The following is an 18,058-nucleotide window of genomic DNA, read 5'->3' on the forward strand; positions in this document are numbered from 1 at the left end:
CTGCAGGGCAAATGACATAGCTAGCAAGATCAATAGAAAACACGCGGATTGGAGAAGATCTTTACTAGCCATACAACGGACAAGGGTCTCATATCTAAAATATACTTGGAAATCAAAAAATTAAACCCCCAACAACAAATCCTCAAAGAAACAACTGCCCAATAAATAAGTGGGCGAAAGACTTAAAGAGAAACTTCTCTGAAGAAGAAAGAAGGATGGCCAATAGACACATGAAGAAATGTTCAATATCCCTAGCCATAAAAGAAATGCAAATCAAAACAACATTGAGATACCACCTCACCCCAGTTAGAACGGCAAAAATCAAGAACTCTAACAACAACAGATGCTGGAGGGGATGTGGACAGAAAGGAACCTTACTTCATTGTTGGTGGGAATGTAAACTAGTTCAACCACTTTGGAAAGCAGTATGGAGGTTCCTCAAAAGACTTCACATAGATCTCCCCTATGACCCAGCAATCCCACTTTTGGGCATTTACCCAAATGTTTACAAACAAGACCACACTAAAGCTACCAGCACAACAATGTTTATTGAAGCATTATTTACCATAGGTAAATATATGGAAGATATATGGAACCAACCCAGATGCCCCTCAGTAGATGAATGGATCAAGAAAATGTGGTATATATACACAATGGAATTCTATGCCTCCATCAGAAAGAATGACATTGCCCCATTTGTTAGGAAATGGAAAAACTTGGAAAAAATTATATTAAGTGAAGAAGCCAGGCCCAAAGAAACATAAGTCCCATGGTTTCCCTTATTTGCAATATCTAGTATATGTGTGAGTCAAGCGGAAAAGGTCAGACAATGTGATGTTAAGAGAATGAACCCTTAGATATGTATTTTAATGTTTTTTTCTTTCATGCATGTGTTTCTAACGCATTTATAAGATTATCTCTTTGTTGCTTTGTATGTCCCTCCCCCACAGTATAACCCCTGCTTTCACTATATTTGAGGTCAGTATAACTTGTGGAGGAGATGGGGAAAAACCAGTTGTTTAAGGATACAGGTGGACCTGTTGCAACAATGAGAAGTACAACTTGTTATGTCCAAAACGAGCTTTACAACGTCGGTGCGGGGGGGGGGGCTGGGGGGGTGGGGGAGGGAAGGAGAAGGATTGGGATTGGGGGGGAGGGGGGAGGCTGGGAAGGGATGTGAAGGGTAAACCAAAGGAGGCTGCAATGCTTGGTAAGAAATGTACGCATTATCCTGCCCATGTAATTGTTGTTAGGTTTTTAAAAAGAGGTGACCGAGTAAGAACTGAAACTGCACCACGCACGTGGTATTCAGGTAAGGGGTTTATTCAGTAGACCTGCTGGGACCAGGCAAGGTTGGCACTCCACGCGGCTGGCAAAAGAAAAAAAGAGGGCGGTCTGGCGGCGGTTTAGGCCTTATATAGGGTAGGGGGCGGGGAAGGGTGTGTCCAGGTAAAGGGAAGTGGGATCAGGTGGGAGAAAGGTGTGGCCACATCAGGTTAGGATGTGACCTCAGCAGATGCGGACGTGACCTCTTCCAGGTATCCCAGTTGCCTAGGTAACGCAGGTACTGGGCGAGGTCTGTTCGTCGTCCAGGAATGGACCTTACATTCCAGCCTTTTGATAATTATGAAAAAGGGCGAAGACTCTCTCTGGCTACTTCCTGCTGGCAAGGGGCGTCGTAGGGGTAAAAGGCTGGGATGTGGTCCATGCTGGGAGAAGGCAGCAGGCTGCAGCTGTCACTTGGGTGTTGATTCCTCGATGAAGTCTGGAGGAGGCGAGTCTGTTGGACGGAGTCTGGAGAAGTTTCATGAGGCATTGACGGAAACCTGAACAAATGGAAACTCTGACAATTTTTAAACCTAGAATGGCTAGCCTTTGAGAGGGAACCTAGAGGGGAGGGTCCCCGGGACCCAGCCTGCGTCACACTCTTCAGGGCACAAGCCAAAAAGTAGAGTCAGTCTGGTGAGTGAATAAGAGCTGACCAGGCAGAAGCGGCGTCCCGACTTCCCCCAGAGCCCTCTAGAGGGAAATGGCCAAGCCCCCAAAGCCAAGCGTCCTCGGCTTCAGAGGTGACCGGCCTTTCAGCTAAAGGCCGTAGGAGCTCTCTGGCGTGGCGCCACGTCTGGACAGAGACTGAGTGACAGAGAGCCGTAGAGTAGTTTCACTCACCAGAGTAGAGAAGTGGTGTGGACGTGGATGTGAAGGCCAGAAATGGTATTGGTGAAAAATCTCGCATGGTGTCAAGGCACTTTGGTTCACACAAAAGGGGTAGTTATTGGGTAGATGAAAAGAACACCATGCGCTATTCAGGCAGGAAAAGAAGTTACTGAACTGTAGTCCCACCCAGCATGGTGGAGAAGCATGGCTGAAAAAGGAAAGGGGGGGGAAGAGAGGTGACCTAGTAGGAGGTGACTGCTTCCTGGTCTGCCAGTTCCATGATGTCTGCAAGAAGTGAGTCTCTTCGATGAAGTCTGGAGGAAGTCTTCTCAGGCAGGGGGCTGAACAAAGATGAAAAGCAAATATATTACTGGAAAGAAAAGATTGGATGTCCATGGCTTGGAGGTGACCTAAGGGATGAGGTAGTGAGGTCTTTGGGGAGGAGAGCAGTTAGCTCAGTGTTACTCACCCGGATCTTCAGGGATGCGAGATAGCCTTACCTTGGTAGGCCCAAGGGGGGAACAGGTGTACCTCGAAGTCAGTGTTGGCATAGAAGGGGCAGGAGCAGGAGACCTTTTTATTCTTGACAGGTGAATCCACTGTGGCTGTCCCTTGAGCTTGACTGATCTGGGCATGTGAGTGAAGTCTATCTGCCAGTCTTCCCCTGGGGTGTGTCCCCGTGCTTGGTGTGTGGGGAATGCAGCTGGTCGGAGACCACCCAGAAGCAAGGGAGCTGGAAGTTGTCCCTGGAGTTGTCTCTGGGCTGCTAGCTTTGCCTCCCGGTCTGCTTTTGAATTGCCGACTGTAATGGCATCCAATCCTGTCTGGTGTCCTCTGCAGTGGATGACCGCAACCTGTTGGGGAAGGGAAGCAGCTTCTAATAGTTTAAGAATAAGTGAGGCATTAGTTATGGGAGTCCCTTTGGTGGTCAGGAAGCCACGTTCCTTCCAAATTGCTGCATGAGAATGGAGAATATGATAGGCATATTTTGAGTCTGTATAAATATTGATCTTCCGGCCCTTGGCTAGAATTAAGGCCCTAGTTAAAGCTATAAGTTCTGCCTTTTGTGAGGTAGTGCTAGGGGGCAGAGGGCTGCTTTCAAGAATGGTAGAGTTATTAACGATGGCATAGCCCGCAACTCGGCTTCCTGAAGAGGTAGATGTGGAACTGCCATCGATGTACCAGGTGTCTTCTGGGTCAGGAAGAGGAGTTTCCGAGATACCTGTAAAATGGGGTGTGAATTCCTCCAAGGTCTCTGTACAGGAATGGGAAAGAGGGTTAGAATTGGATGGAAGCAAGGTGGCTGGATTGAGCGGGGAGCAGCTTTCCAGTGAAAAGTCAGGGTTTTGAATAAAAGTAACATGAAACAGCTGTAGGCGGGAAGGGGAAAGGGAAGACAGGGATTTATGAGACAAAAGGTCCTTTAGTCTGTGGGGAGAGCGAATGGTAGTGGGTTGGCCAAAAGTGAGTTTTGTGCTCTCCTGTGCCAAGGTGGCTGCTGCGGCCAAAGCTCGGAGACATGCTGGCCAGCCTTTTACCGTTGGGTCTAGCTGCTTTGAGAGGTAGGCCACAGGTCTAAATGAGGGGCCTGACATTTGTCCAAGAACCCCAAGGCCAATTCCCCACTTCTCAGTGACATAGAGTATAAAGGGTTCCTTGAGGTTAGGTAGAGCCAGTGCTGGAGCCCGAAGAAGCGCTTGCTTCAGAACTTTAAATGGGGTGTCAATGGGCTTTGTGGGGTCTGGCGGCTCCAGTAGGGAACCTTTGGATGCCTCATAAAGAGGTTTGGCCAATGTAGCAAAACCGGGTATCCAAATACGAAGGAAGCCTGCAAGTCCCAGGAAAGACAGAATGTCCTCCTTGGTCTGTGGGACAGAGAGAGACTCAATGTAGGCTTTTTTATCAAGGGTAATTCTTCTCTCTGTAGGAGTTATGGACAAACCCAAGTATGTTACCTCTGACTTTGCTATCTGGGCCTTTGAAGGAGAGACTCTATATCCTTTTGTCAACAGGAAGTTGAGGAGGTCAGCTGTATGTTGGCGAGCCAACTCAAAGGAAGGGCTGCAAAGCAAAAGATCATCCACATACTGGAGAACAATGCTAGGAGACACCTGAAGAGAGAGGAGATCCTTTGATAAAGCCTGTCCAAAGAAATGGGGACTGTCTCGAAACCCTTGAGGGAGGACCGTCCAGGTCAGCTGTTGTGCCCTTGAAGTGTCTGGGTCCACCCAAGTAAAAGCAAAGAAATCTTGGCAGTCAGGATGCAGGGGGATTGTGAAGAATGCATCCTTGAGGTCCAGCACCGAGAAGTGGGTGGTACCAGGAGGTATCTGTGAAAGGAGAGTATATGGGTTAGGCACAACAGGATGAATGGGAAGGACTGCAGCATTAATAGTGCGCAGGTCCTGGACTAGGCGATAGGTCCCATCAGGTTTAACTACTGGCAGGATAGGGGTGTTAAAGGGGGAGTTAGTGGGTCTGAGAAGTCCTTGTTTAAGAAGGCGAAGGATGATGGGTTTTAAACCTTGCCTGTGCCTAAGGGAAATGGGGTATTGGGAAGTACCAGGGAAATGGGTAGGGTCTTTAAGTTTAATGAGGACAGGAGTATGGTGTCTAGCCATAGTAGGAGTGGAAGTATCCCAGATAAGAGGGTTGACAAGATCTGGAGGTAAAGGGAAAGGATTTAGTTGGGAAGTTACAGGTGGAGGTTCATCTAAAGACAAAAGTAGAACAGGTGTGGGCTGTTTGGGGATATGGAATGAAAGGGAGACCTGAAATTTAGAGAGCAAGTCCCTTCCTAGGAGTGGGGTAGGACAGTGAGGTAGGATTAGGAAGGAGTGTGAAAAAGGAAAGTCTTCTATTTTACATGATACTGGTCCCGTAGTTGGGGGACAGGTAGGTAGGCCATCTACACCCACCACCGAGATCTGGGAGGGAAAAGTCTTGCCTGTATATTGACATAGCACCGAGTAAGTCGCTCCCGTATCCAAGAGAAAAGATATTAACTTACCGGCTACATAGAAACACACCCTGGGCTCCGTCATTGTGATGGTCTGGTTGTTGGGAGCAGGTGGCCCTGGGCACCTTCATTCTGTAGCCAAGCAGAAAATCTCCGACCGGTCTGGCTCCGCCTGCCTGGGTGGGCGGGGTGGGGGAGGGGCTGGCCTACCTTGTGGAGGTGAGGAGGGGCAATCGACTCCCCAATGTCCTTGTTGTCCACACCTTGGGCAGGGTCCAGGTGGAGGTCGTGGTGAGGGACAGAATTTCGCCCAGTGGCCCTCTTGCCCACACTTGAAGCATGCTCCAGGTGGTGTTTGTTGGGTGCGTCTCCTCAGAGGAGGCCGGATGGCAGCAGCCAGGATTTGATAGTTTTCCCTCTCACGGGCTGTCTTATCGGCAATCTCCTGTTCCTCTCGATTATTGAAAACTTTAAATGCCATACTCACCAGATCTCGTTGAGGGGTCTGAGGACCGTTCTCAGCCTTTTTTAACTTTTTTCTAATATCGGGGGCTGATTGGGCAATAAAATGAGTATTGAGAACCACCTTAGCCTCTGGTGACTCTGGGTCCAGCCTTGTATAGCGCTGGAGCGCTACTGTAAGGCGTTCAAGAAATTCCGCCGGGTTTTCATTGGGCCTTTGAGTAATGTGGTTTAATTTGTCGTAATTAACAGGAAGATAGGCTGCCTTTTGAAGGCCAGCCACTAAGCAAGTTATCATCCTATTTCTGCTTTCCCGCCCAGGAGCATTATGTTGATAATTCCAATTGGGCTCTTCCCTAGGCACAGCTGTTGCTCCCACTGGAAAGTTAATATCTAGGCGGTGAGCTTCATCGGCATGTGCCTGGGCTGCAGTCCACACCCTTTCTTTTTCCTCAGCAGTAAGGGTAGAGGATAGCATTAGATATATGTCCTGCCAAGTAAGGTCATAGGTCTGAGCCAGGTTCTTAAACTGCTTGACATAATTATTAGAATCTTGGGCATAAGATCCCAGCCGCTTCTCAATCTGAGCAATATCAAACATTGAGAATGGCGCATGCACCCTAATTACACCTTCAGCCCCTGCCACCTCTCGCAAAGGGCACAGGGGGTCTGGTGGAGGTTGTGTGCCACCAGTGCGAGACCGGGTGTGAGCTGCAGGGGGGGAGGAGATAGAGGGTGAAGGAGAGGAGAGTGAAGAAGGTGGGGAAGGCACCAGATGCTCAGCAGGAAGAGGGGCAGAGTCAAAAAGAGGGTCAGGCACATCAGGCTCCGGAGGGAGCCCTGCGCTAGAGTTGGGTTCTCCACGTGCCAGGAGGAGTGGAAAGGCCGGGCATGATTGGCATAGGGCCGGGTTGTCCCGGAGAGCAAAGAATGGCTGAATATGAATGACCTCAGACCATTTACCATTACGACGGCAAAAATCGTCTAAATCTCTGAGAATGACATAGTCCAAAGTCCCATCTCTGGGCCATCGAGAACGATTATCCAGTTGGTACTGTGGCCAAACTTGAGTGCAATAATAAATCAGGCGTTTCTTGTCGATGCAGTCAATAGACAAGACGTCCAGGGAACGCAGGAGGCATTTCAATGGAGTTTCCTCCCTTGGGCGTGACTTACAACAACCCATTAGAAATGCAAAAGAGAAAAACGTAGGGGGAAAAATTTAGTGAGTGAAGGAGGGCTTACTGAATGGAAGCGGTGTCCCAATTTACCACCGAGCCCTCTAGAGAGAAGTGACAAACAACCGGAGTCAAGTAAAGGCCTAGTAGGTTCTCCGGCGTGGTATCTGTAAAGAGACTGAACGACAGAGACCCCTTAGGGAGCAGGTCACTCACCAAAATGTAGAAGTGTCGAGGAAGATGCAGAGGCCAGCAATAGAATTGATGCACTGTGTCCGCAGCAGATAGACGGGTTCATAAAAGGCCGTCAGAACTGTGGGTATTCCTCAGAGCAAAAAGGGAAAAACAAAAATGAAAAAAAGAAAAAAAACAGAGAGGAATCTCGGCTGTCCTGACTTTAAGCCCTTTATCCGAGTCACGGCACCATTTATGTTAGGTTTTTAAAAAGAGGTGACCGAGTAAGAACTGAAACTGCACCACGCACGTGGTATTCAGGTAAGGGGTTTATTCAGTAGACCTGCTGGGACCAGGCAAGGTTGGCACTCCACGCGGCTGGCAAAAGAAAAAAAGAGGGCGGTCTGGCGGCGGTTTAGGCCTTATATAGGGTAGGGGGCGGGGAAGGGTGTGTCCAGGTAAAGGGAAGTGGGATCAGGTGGGAGAAAGGTGTGGCCACATCAGGTTAGGATGTGACCTCAGCAGATGCGGACGTGACCTCTTCCAGGTATCCCAGTTGCCTAGGTAACGCAGGTACTGGGCGAGGTCTGTTCGTCGTCCAGGAATGGACCTTACAATTGTAACTCCTCTGTACAGTATGTTCACAAATAAAATTAAATTAAATTAAAAAAAAAGAATATTCTGTAGAATAAAAGTTACTATAACGCTGCTTATCATTATAATAAACCCTGTTTTATTACTACTAGACTACAATTTAGCTATTGATCTTGTTTATTCAAAATATAATTGATGATTACAAGAGGAGGGGAAAGGACCAATTTGGATAGATAGCTCTTCACTGAAAAAGTAAAGGCCATGTGCCTGACTCATTAGAAGGGTCTTCAGACTATTCCATTTAATTTTAGACATGTAAATTTCCCCAGTTCCCAGGGCATCACAGATTAGAAAGAGTCACTTCACTTACTAAAGGCATATGAAGAGAGATAGTAGAAATGAGTTCACCTAGCACTGTGCAAATGTATGGACATAGCAAACAAAAGCCTCTTATATTACAAATATACACTAATTCAAAATTTTAAAATAAGAAATGAACTCATCTGAGTAGCCAACACACAGACAAGTAGCAGAACAACCACAAAAACAGAAAACAAAAACAACCAACAGAGCCAGGCAACAGTGACTCATGCCTGTAATCACTGCTATCATGAGGCTGAGGATCTGAGGATACAGTTCAAAGCCAGCTCAAGGAGAAAAATTAAAAAGACATTAATCTCCCATTAATCAGCAAAAAGCCTAATTGAAGGCATGGTTGAAGTGACAGAATACCAGTCTTGAGTGAAAAGCTAATCAAGAGCATGAGTTCAAGCCTCACTACTGGCAACAAACAAATAAAAAAAACAGAACTTAAAATGAGAACCACAGGGGGCTGGGAAGGTGGCTCAGTGGTAGAGTGCTTACCTTGCATGCATGAAGCCCTGGGTTCGATTCCTAAGCACCACATAAGCAGAAAAAGCCAGAAATGGTGCTGTGGCTCAAGTAGTAGAGCGCTAGCCTTAAGCAGAAGAGCTGAGGGACAGCGCCCAGGTCCAGAGTTCAGGCTCCACAACCGACAAAAAAAAAAAAGAGAACCACAGTAATTCAAGGTCCCTTACACGTACCTCAAAAACACTTGCTGAAAGGTATTGCTTTTATTTTTATTAAACCAACTCCTAGGGCTTACTATATGCTTATTATTAAGTAAAACCCATTTTACTTTTTTTTATTAGTATATACCAATAGTACAAGGTAGTTTGATTGTAATAATTCCATAAATGTGTTTATTATAATGATTTTTTTAATCGCACCATTTGATCCTCACAACAACCCTATAAAGTATAAAGATTAAAAAGAAAAAAAAGCTTACCCTAAACCACACAATTCTCCATCAGCAAGACCTAGACTATGGCAGACATCTGACCACGGCCCCATACCAGCCTGTTCACTTTGCGGTAGGATAAATTGAGGAAAATGAGGCCTGCAGGCAACTCAGTATCTAGAAACACAGAAGAACCAGCTAAGCTTTAAAAAAAAAAAAAAAAAAAGGCAACAGAATGCATTCCTTCCTGAGAGACGCATTTCTCACCCCAAGAATTAACATTTGTTTGGCAGGATGTATGCCTTTCTGAGAGAAATGCTCCCCCAAAATGTAAGCAACCTCCTATCCAAAATGTAGACAACAGGACTCCTTCTTTCTTTCAAGGATAAACATCTGTTTTATGGCAGGATGTAGTCTTACCTGGAGGAAATGCCCCAAACATCCAGGAACTCAGAAAGTGTAACCTGTGGAGTGACTAGAGCAAAAATAAAACACCTGTCTTTGCATAACTTTAAAGTCAGACCCCCTGCCTTTACCATATAAATACCCCTAACAGCCCAGGAGTTGTGGGTCCATCTGTTTCTCTCCCTTTGAGAGCACCCACACTCTGCTAGAGTGTGCTTTCTCTTTTCAGCTTGCCTGGTTGTCATTTTGCCTGCTTGCCTATTTACTAACTCACTCAATAAAGCTCCGCTAAGTTTTCTTACCATTATGACGTCCAGAAATTCTAATTCTGCCATCTAAGTCAAGGACCTTAAGTGAAGAGTCCCTACTTTGGAGGGAAACTTCACCAGCTTTCACCTGCTTCCCGGTGACAAGTTGACATTGTCTTACAGCCACTATCACCGCCACCATCACTTCCTGTTCATCAACAGCATCAACAAATGCAAAATGATGCTCTATTCAATAAGGCCAAATAGTGAAAAATTCAGTGTGAAATACTTTCTTCCCGTGTCCCTTCCCTCATCCACATTATACTGTGTGACATGAACAAGAAAGAAACAGTTATTCTTTGCTTTGTTACACCCTTTAGTTTAACTTGACTCCTTACCCTCAATATTCTGTGAGTGTTTCAGAAATATGAATGGTTGTAGAAAATTTGGTTTTCAAAATTATGTCTATTTAACTAATCATAACTTGCTCAACTCTGTGAGAACCAAAGTGCTGACAAACTGAAGAATTATTTTCTTAACTCTTAAAAAAAAAAAGTGGGGAAAAACTCTAAAAAGCTGGGTGTTGTGGTTTACACCTCTAATCCTACTACTCAGAAGACTGAGGCAGGAGGATATAGTTCCAGGCCAGCCCGGGCTGTAAGTCCTTGACACACAATAAAAAATAAGAGTAACTGGAGGTGCGGCTCAAGTGAGGGAACACTGGCCTGGAACGTAATAGTTCCAGCCCTGGTACCAGTACCTGAATAAACAAATAAACAAATAGACTATCCTAGCTTCTCAAGAGGCCGAAATCTGAGGATCAGTTTAAAGCCATTGCAGGCAGAAAAATCTGTAAGACTCTTCAAGCCCCACGACCGACAATAAAGAAATAGATAAATAAATCTGTAAGACTCTTTTGTCCAATTAACCCCCTAAAAGCCAGAAGTGGAGTTTTGGCTCAAATCAAAGAGCTCTCCCCTTAAGCAAAAAAAGTTCAGAGACAGCAATGAGGACCTGAGTTCAAGCCTCTGGACTGGTGATCAATTAATCAATCAATCAACGAAAGAGCTAAAAATAAAAACTAAAATATAAAGCTCTAATGGTTAAAAAGAAAGAATAAGGAAATGTTTGGCTCTTGACATCTCTTTATGTAGGGGAAAAATAACTTTTTGGAATTCACTGGAACATTTTGGTTGACATCATATTTACACCATTCCTTAAAATTTCCCTCCTAAACCACTAATTGTATGGTTGGCTTTATTCAAAGTAGCTCTGTGTGTGTGTGTGTGTGTGTGTGTGTGTGTGTGTGTGTGTGTGTGTGTGTGTGTGTGTGTGTGTGAGGGGGGGGGCAGAGTGGGGGTTAACATTATGTGGCCAAAGAAGCAACTACTCCTTTTAAACCATGTGCATGCCAATAGAAGAAGCACAGTGCTGCCCACAGAAGCATGCCAGAGAAAGCAGAGCCAAAGACAATCTGGCTGAAGGAAGAAAAGATGACAAAAATTATAGTTAGTGAATGTCCAAAAACTTCAAACATTTGACTTTTTTCTTTTTCTTTCCTTCCTTCCTTCCTTCCTTCCTTCCTTCCTTCCTTCCTTCCTTCCTTCCTTCCTTCCTTCCTTCCTTCCTCCTTCCTTCCTTCCTTTCTTTTTCTTTCTTTCTCTTTCTTTCTTCCTTCCTTCCTTTTTTTTGTGCCAGTATTGGGGTTGAACTCAGGACCTAGGCACCGTACCTTAGCTTTTTCACTCATGTCTGGACTTCTACCACTTGAGCCGCCGCTGCAATTCTGTTTTTTAGTGGTTAATTGGAGATAAGCATCTTACATACTTTTCCTGCCGAGGCTGGTTTCAAACCCTGATCTTCAGATCTCAGCCCACTAAGTAGCTAGGATTATAGGTAGAAATTCCTGGCTCAGAACTGAACATACAGCTTTTTATATCTTTAACTGTGGATTTCCTATAGATTCTTTAAGACTCAAAATCAACCCACACACTTACACCTGTCAGCTGAGGAACTGATACTAATTACTCCCTAAATTTCAGCTCTCTTTATCTAGTGATGTAAAATTCATCTCTTATCTTTTCAGTTCTTAAAATCAGTTTAATGTGAAGAAATGTAACAATGAAATTCCTCTCTGTATAACTAATGTAAGCAAATAACATACTAGTTTAGAGTTCATATAATTTTTATTTAATTTATTTATTTTTGTTTTGGGTTTGAACTCTAGGCCTGAACGCTGTTGCTGAGCTCTTCAGCTCAAGGTGAGTGCTCTACTGCTTGAGCCACAGCACCACTTCCAGTTTTCTGAGTGGTTTATTGGAGGTAAGAGTTTCACGGACTTTTCCTGCCCAGGTTGTCTTTGAACCAGGATCCTCAGATCTCAGCCTCCTGAGAACCTAGGATTAATGGTGGGAGGCACTGCAACCTCGCTGAGATGGAGTTCTGTAAACTTCTTTTGGCCCAAGCTGGCCTCAAACCTGGATCCCCCAATCTCCACATCCTAAATAGCTACACAGGCTTGCCAAAGCAAGATACAACCTTTAAGATGAATACTTTTATCACACAGGTATCAAGGGTAGGTATCAAAGTGACATTCAGATAAATCCAGTATTTTATTTTCCAGATATCAAGTTCTGAATGTTACTATATTCTACTGATTTTTTTGTTCTTTTTTTTTCCTACTGATTTTTTTTAAAGCATAAGATCATATCTAAAAGGAAACATTTTCACATCAGTGCACACAGGCACACAGCAGGCTGTTATTACATAATGTATTTAAAACGAAAAAGCTGGGGAATAACCCAAACTCCACCCCTAATCAGCTGTGTGGTTTGTTGTTTTTGTTAGGAAAACTCCCAAAGGGACAAGCGGATGGTATCACTGAGGAGCTGCGCCTGCTTCTGAGCTCCCCTGGGCAAGGCCTCATTTGTTATTTTGCCCCTTCTGCAGTGGGCCTCCATGAGTCATATTCTGAATCATCCATGGGAGGTGGAAGTGGTTGGAGGCAAACACCTAGGTTCCATGAGATATGGTTCTTCCTCTAAAATTGAGGGAGGCTCTTGCATGACAACCAATGTCTTTATTTTTTTAAGTTCAAGTCCATGGGTCTTATTACACAGGATACATATGAGTTTAGTCTTCTGTAATGACATATAAATAAAATATAGGTGTCTTTATTTCCTATGTTACGTGGGCTTCTTATTTTGTGGATTGCCTCTTATTCATGAGAGATCCAGAAGCAAATTTGACAAAAAGCTGAAGCTATGAATTCAGAGAATCATGGAATCAGAGTCGTGAAGTGTTCTTAGTCAAGGGGAGGAAAGCTTGAAAACATGACTGTATGTTTTTCCGGTAAGTTGTGTCAAGAGAGCTCAGAAGAAAGGATATGAAGTGGCTAAATCTTAATTTTACTGTGATTCTTTTTCCTATTGCAAGTAAATATTCCCTTTTATACTTAATTTCATATTTTAAATTTTGTACCCATTTTTTCAAAAGGTACCCTAACTTAAATTATTTTAGACCAAAAGTTGGAATTTTTTACATAAATGTATATATATATATATATATATATAGAGAGAGAGAGAGAGAGAGAGAGAGAGAGAGAGAGAGAACATTCTGATTTACCATTGTGAACAACAAAAAATAAAAATTAAAAAAAACAGTGATAATATAGTTGTTTTTGCCAGTCCTAGGGTTTGAACTCTGGGCCTGGACTCTGTCTCTGAGCTTCTTTAGCTCAAGGCTAGCGATCTACCATTTGATCCACAGCACCACTTTCAGCTTTTTCTGAGTAGTTTATTTTATTTTATTTATTTATTTATTTATTTTTGGGGTCCGGGTCGTGGGGCCTGAACTCTGGGCCTGGGCACTGTCCCTCAGCTCTTCAGCTCAAGGCTAGCACTCTACCACTTGAGCCACAGCGCCACTTCCGGCTTTTTTCTTTTTGCTTATGTGGTGCTGGGGAATCGAACCCAGGGCCTCGAGCATGCAAGGCAAGCGCTCTACCACTGAGCCACCTTCCCAGCCCCTGAGTATTTTATTGGAGAAAAGAATCTCATGGACTGTCCTGCCTGGGCTGACTTTGAACTGTGATCCTCAGATCTTAGCCTCCTGATTATCAAGGATTACAAGCATGAGCCAAAACCAGTGACCACCTGGTTTATAGTTAATTCACACAGAAGAGTCTTCTGGAGTCCAAAAGAATATCCTAAATTGAATCTCTGTCTGGGCTTTAGCTTTTCATTTTAAGACATTTAGACTTAGGTATACCCATGAACCCTTTTCAAATCAGAAAATCTCAACTCTGCCATCCCTGTCTTGATAATACTTCCAACAATATAATAAATAAATTTTCAAGAAACTCCATAGTGAATGGTTATTATAAATAATTGTTTTTATAAATGGAGGGAAGAAATGTAGGTGAATACAGTCATAATACTCAATGTACAAATATGCAAACGGAGCCAGGTAACTTGAGAGGAGGAGTGGGGTATATAGATGGAGGGAAAATGATGGAAAGGTCGACATTGACCAAGATACATTATCCTCATAATCTGACTTGTGGAATTACAGCCCCTTTGTATGACTACTGTTCACAAAAATAACAAAAAGCATTGTACTTATAAACTGATCTGTTGAATTGAAGCCCCTTTTTTATAACTAGTTAATGATAATGTTAAAAATAGAAAAAAATCTCCAGCAGTATGAATAGTTGTACCAATCGTCCAAGTATTTAGTTCATAAATGAAAATAAATATGGCCCTTACTACACTAATTGTAACTTGCCACTGAAACTGATTTGCTTTAAAGAACAGAGATGTTTCCCCTACTGGTTCCTATTAAAACTGATTTTCATTTACAGCACTACTCAAAATAATCCATTCTGAAAGAGGAAGAGGTATTTTTACAGCCTCAAACAAGATTGACTAAAATGTCTGCAAATCTAGTTGCTTTAGAAAGCATCAACAATTGGCTTTTATGAAAAGCCAGTGACAGTCATTTTCCTTCTGATCTTGGATATTTGATAAGGTTTGAGAATAATTTAAAAGGAAAAAAAATGAGAATCCAGTTTAGTTCATGCATACAGGAGTAAATCCATCAGAGGTTGGAGATGTTCTTTCCTGGAAGTAAATTTTGCAACATGCTGCTACTTATTGAGGTGAGGAATAAGGTTGTTGGAAGTCCAACAAACTAAGTATAATGAAGTTAGGATTTTCTCAGCTGACAGGAATCTTAGGGAACCACTCACATTTACATATTTCAAAATGAAACAAAATAAAATGTCGAGAGCAAGACCCAAAGTCACATTACTAGATATGACAAAACTAAAACCATTGCTGGTGGCTCATACTTGTAATCCTAGCTACTCAAGAGGTTCAGATATGAGGATCACAGTTTGAAGCCAGATGGGGCAGGAAAGTCTATGAGACTCTTAAATAAGCTACCAAAAAATACAGAAGTGAAGCTGTACGCTCAAGTAGCAGATCACTAGTCTGGAGTCAAAAAGCTCAGGGTCAGCATCCAAGCCCTGAGTACAAGTCCCAAGACACCCCTCCCCCCTACAGCACATTAATAAACTATATATAGTTAAACAGTAAACTGAAAAATAAGTGAACTCAAGCTAAACATTGAGCACCAAGAAGGATAAATGTCACAAAAAACAATGTCAAGCTGCTAAGAGAAATTTCCACAAGAATGACAGATGAATTTCGGAGAGGAACACAAAGGCACAATGCCTATATGCATCTGATCATATAAAATAATATTTAGCGAAATGAACTCCAGGTAATGGGAAAAAAATGAGTGACAGTTAAGGAATGAGTCTAGACTACATTCTGGCTTTGTGGTCACTGAAAGTTTATCAAAAGCCCTTTGGAGGAACCAGGAGGCCAGGGTATGAATGCATCTTGAAAAACACTGGACTGACCAAGACAGGAACATCTGGCCAGGCATAGGATAGAACAGGCACTGGACATCAGGAAGGAGCAGCATTTATATTTGCTAGGGCATTCCTATTCACCTTGACCATCTCCAGCTGTCAGACTAGGCCCGAGCAGAGCACACCTATGAAATAAATAAGTGTCCTCAGCTGACCCAGGAAGGGAGAGAATAGATCAGAGCTATGTGACCCAGGAAAAACCAAGTACAAATAAACTTTGTGCCAGGTTCCCCAGCCATTTTTAGTTCAAAAAGATGATGACATCTGTGCATCTTGAGTCACACTGCTCCAATCTGGTTTCCTGTAGTTCAGAGACTCTTTCATCATTTTCAGGGAACAAGTGTTCAGGCTTCTGTTGTGGTAGAAAAGGGGCCACACTCTATCAATGTGGAAGGCAAAGGCAGACCAATGGATCTTATGATTAGAATCTGCTTTAGCTTTCAGCCAGCCCTGTTTAGTTCAGTTCCTGCTTCTCCTACTCCTGAGCCCCTGCTGCTACCAATTTTGCAACACTGGTGCTCATCTTCCCCAGCCATTCACTTAGGATTTGCCTGACTCAGGTTTATTAAGTGAATTCTCATTCAGGGATCAACTTCAAATATGCTGTGGTAGGAAATAGAGGGCTGACTCAAGTGGTGAATTGCTAGGCATGGAGGAAAAAAAGTCAAGTGAGAGCACAAAGTCCTGAGTTCAAGTCACAGTACCAGCATTCAAAATGAAAAAAAAATACAAAAAATGTGGTTGTAATAGATTCCTGTTGGTATGTGAGACAAAATATACACTCAGCCTGGATGTTAAAAATAAGAAATCAGCCGGGTGCCAGTGGCTCAAGCCTGTCATCCTAGCTACTCAGGAGGCTGAGATATGAGGATCACAGTTCAAAGCCAGCCTGAGCAGGAAAGTCTGAGAGACTCTTATCTCCAATTGACCACCAAACCAGAAGTAGTGCTGTGGCTTAAAGTGGTAGAGCACTAGGCTTGAGCAAAAGGAACTCAGGACAGCACGCTGGCCACAACCGACCAACCAAAAAAAAAGTCATTTACTATGTGTGCTAAATATGGTTTTTAGGTAGGTCTTGGAAAGACAAAGGTATTCTTGTCATTGTGTATGTATGCCTAAAATTTTAAATGCCTGTATGTGTAGCTCAAGTGATAGCTCAGAAAGCACTGAGGTGTTTATATTCATATATCAGATTACCATCTTTGCCTAAAAGTTTATATGACAACATAACTACTGTATAATTCCTATCAGCTCTTGTATATTTGAAATATATAATTGATCAGTGGAAAATCTAAAAAAACCACACAATAGTTATAAAGGTGCTATCCTGTCTCTCTGTACAGTGACCATGAAATTTTAATCCATGGTTAGATTAGTCATAGTTTAAGACCATAAAGTAGTTTAAAAAAAGATAAAGTGTATCCCCTTTTATGTTCAAAGAACAGAAACATGTTATGAGAGCTAACATGATTTGTCTGTGAACATAAGCAGCAAAACTAGAATAATCTGTAAGACTTTCTGATTTGGTCAGAATTATTTCTGGAAACATCAATCTAGTGAGATTTTTTTTCATACTACCCCAAACATATGTATATTCTGTTGTTTTTTCCCCTACTGATAACAATGAAATCACTTAAATTTCTCAGTAAATCACATCAGTAATAAGAGCAACCAAATTTACACACAAGGCCTCTCTCTAGGCACTGCCAGTACTAGGTTTGAAGTCAGGGCCTCCCATTCTTGCTTAACTCACTTTGCTCAAAGCTTATGCTGTATCACTTAGGCCACACATCTGTCTCTGGCTTTTTGTTGGTGAATTATTAATAAAAGTCTCACAGACTTTTCTGCCTGGGCTGGCTTCTAACCTTGTCCTCAGATCTCAGTCTCCTCAGTAGCTGGGATTAAAGGTGTGAGCTACCAGCTCCTAGCCCAATCAGCTATTTTTGTGTGGAAAAATCTATCCTTGAATAAGTGACAAAATAAGAAAATCATGGTCAGTTTCCCATATTTGGCTAACTGGCACTACCTCAGGCCCCGCCCCTCACATTGTCAGGTACTAGTGAAGAACAGATCAGACAATTTGCCCAGTGTTTCACTCACTTAAGGCAGTAGCGGCTGAATTGTTCATTGCTCCTACAGATGTCTTCAATTTTATACTGACTTACATTTCCATTCCCAAGGGCAGTGATGTGTGGCAATATCCCCTCTGGTTTTCCATGTTGCCTTGGGAGCCCAGCCATGTCAGGGATTCAGGAAGCACACACCCAGAAAAGGATTCAGCTGTGAAAGTTCATTACACTGAAGCAAAGCTCTCTTGTTCTCTGCTTTTCGTCCTTAGCTAACCAATGTGCAGAACAGCTTATCTGGTAATTTTGCATTCACTTTTTGAGATTCCAAGAATAGAGGACTAGGGTAGAATTTTCAAAGCAAAGAAAATAATCTGATAGTTTTCATATCCTAGATTTTAAACACTCTGCCAAAGGGCTCCATTAAAATGCATAACACGCGGCTGGAAAGGTAGCTCAGAGGTAGAGCGCTTGCCTTGCATGCTTGAGGCCCTGGGTTTGATTCCTCAGCACCACATAAGCAAAAAGAAAAAAGCCGAAAGTGGTGCTGTAGCTCAAGTGGTAGAGCATTAGCCTTGATCTGAAGAGCTGAGGGACAGCACCCAAGCCCAGAGTT

At 43.3% G+C, this 18,058-nt stretch overlaps 1 long non-coding RNA gene across 1 annotated transcript; it reads right to left on the reverse strand.

The window, feature by feature from the left end:
* Nucleotides 1-1,302: 1,302 nt before the first annotated feature.
* Nucleotides 1,303-3,319, reverse strand: LOC138826053 (uncharacterized). The gene is made up of 2 exons (XR_011371553.1): nt 2,170-3,319; nt 1,303-1,794 (listed from the first exon to the last, which is right to left on the reverse strand). It is a non-coding gene; the product is annotated as an uncharacterized lncRNA (long non-coding RNA).
* Nucleotides 3,320-18,058: the final 14,739 nt, after the last annotated feature.

Source organism: Dipodomys merriami, unplaced genomic scaffold (genome assembly GCF_024711535.1).
Source record: "Dipodomys merriami isolate MVZ:Mamm:240054 unplaced genomic scaffold, mDipMer1.0.p SCAF_14, whole genome shotgun sequence".
Lineage (NCBI taxonomy): Eukaryota > Metazoa > Chordata > Mammalia > Rodentia > Heteromyidae > Dipodomys > Dipodomys merriami.